The sequence below is a fragment of the Mirounga leonina genome, unplaced genomic scaffold (assembly GCF_011800145.1).
Source record: "Mirounga leonina isolate KUSES-001 unplaced genomic scaffold, KU_Mleo_1.0 Mir_55, whole genome shotgun sequence".
Classification (NCBI taxonomy): Eukaryota; Metazoa; Chordata; class Mammalia; order Carnivora; family Phocidae; genus Mirounga; species Mirounga leonina.
In genome coordinates, this window is record NW_023270816.1 from 11,029,446 (window position 1) to 11,031,749 (window position 2,304).

The window sequence follows — 2,304 nt, forward strand, 5'->3', positions numbered from 1 at the left end:
GCTGCAATGAAAAAGGGGAAATAAAAGAATTGATATATTTACCAAGCACATGAAGAGAAAGGTGGAACTCCTGTGCACCTGCTTTTGCACCTGGTGAGCTGGCAGATGTTGGTATTAAAAATCCCCTTTTCTACAACTCATCCCGTGTTCCTCTGCCCTCAGCCACTCACTTCTGTTGGTGGTGGTGCCTCAGCTGGTGGGTTGACCCAGACTTCATTCCTGAGAGTCGCCCTCCAAGACGTCTTCCTGGTTTGAGCAACTCGTTTTCCATTGGTTCTGATTGCTGGAAATGGGAATTCTAGGAGGTTCCCCAGAGGATCTCTTAAATTCCAGACACACACCTGCCTGCCCCTGTCTGGCAGTAGGCTTGTCCCCGAGGTGGGGAGCAGTGACCTAAGCCATGACAGTCTACCGGCTTTGCCTTTTGGTTCATTGGCATGAGGCGTCCAGTACAGCTGGGTGGCCTCTCAGCCTGCAGGCCAATGGGCCACTTGTGTCCCTCTGTGGAGCAGATCTTCCTTAGGAACAGATATTCACACCAGCGGAGCCCCAAATCCTGAGATCTCGTGAACCCTCCCTGCGTCACATGCTTCCTCCAGCTGTGTGTCCTGGCGTGGGAAAGACCACGTTGCCAGATACTGAGGGCAGTTCAGGGCACAAGGCACCACCACAAGCCGGCATCCCGACCGGAGGCCCCCCGCTGTGTTGTCCGGCTGGCTGCGTGGGAGTGCGGAGTCCGTGCCCTGGTGGGGATCGTCCAGGACCCCGTTGCCGGACATCCAGGGGAGACGGACCTCTTAGAAGCAGCGCTGTCAGAACCACGGCAGCGAGTAAGGCTTTCTGGGAGCCACTGACAGGGACAGAAAGGTCACGGACGTCCACAGACAGGTCGTCATGTCCCTGAACTCCAGGGGTGAGCTTCCACACGGGAGGTGGCATCTGCATGTTGCTCCTCTCAGGAGCTCCAGCCGCTTCCCCTTCCTCGGCCCTTATCCACAGCCGAGATCCCACCTGCCACTGATTTTCAGTCCTGACCGTCACTGCCCATTTTCCGGAGGCCCGTCGTCCGGGCCGTTGCACTCTCCAGGTAACGTGGACAATGACACGCGGTACTTGACCGGCCCCCTCCCACACTGCTCTCAGGGTCGCCCTTGGGGCCCTCGTGCCACCAATCTTCACCTTTAGGTGGTACCAGCCTTATTCTTCAGAAATCAAGTAGAACTTTTTTACAGGTGGGGCACCTGGGGGGCTCAGGCAGTGAGCGTCCAACTCTTGGTTTCGGCTCAGGTCATGATCTCAGGGCTGTGAGACGGAGCCCTGCATTGGGCCCTGTGCTCAGTGTGGAGTCTGCTTGAGATTCTCTCTCCCTCTCTCTAAAATAAAAAAAATCTTAATAAAAAATACCCAAAAAACCTTTTTTACCGGCAGCCGCTCAGAGGGAACTCTGGGTGACCACGGGCACACGATGAGGGCATTGTTGCCGCAGGTGCTGGGAGACTGAGCCATCTGCTTGCGGTGCCTTCAGGACACGCTTGAGCCCAGTCTTGTATGTTAACAATGACATGCTCCAGCGACTGCCCAGCCCAAGGCCGCGAAGGGTCAGCCAGCGCGCTGACCAGCTCAAGTCCTGTGGGAACCAGGTATCCCTGGTGAAGTGCAGTGTCTGAGTCTGTCCCAGCGTCTGGAAGGCAGCCCAGAGCCCAAAGGAGGACAGTTATCTGCAGGATAATCCTCACGCTTCTGCCCCAGAGGCCGGCGGTGAGAGCGTCGGTGTCTGTGGGTCTCCAGCGTACTTGAGCGCTGGACGAGTGACCAGCCCTTGCACGCGACCACGGAGGTGCACAGGCTGCTTCTGGTAGGTCCTGTAGCAGGTGTACAAGGAGGTGCGCCGGAGCGGTCATTGGGGCCGTCTGTTCCAGTAGGGTACCCACCCTGCGTGGGGCAGCGTCTGCATTTGGGTTCTGATCTGATTAAATGTGTGACAGCCCATGGCCACCCACCACACCCGTGTGCCTTCTTCATAGTCAGACGGGCACAGGTCCTATGACTCCTTCCGGAATTCCCATTAAAGCAATATTGCTTTTGGATTTTTACCGTCTTGGAGGAAAGCGGTCACTCTGTAGGTCTCTACTGTGCCCTCCCCACTGTTGTTTGAGGGTCAGGGGACCCAGCCATCCCTCTAGGAGAGATGTTCTGGGTCTGTGAGCTGGCTCAGTCCTGGGAATTGGGGGGAGGGCTGTGGTTGTGTAGTGACATCTCTGTCCACCAGCCGTGGGGACAGTTCGCTTATTCAGACCAAGGGTG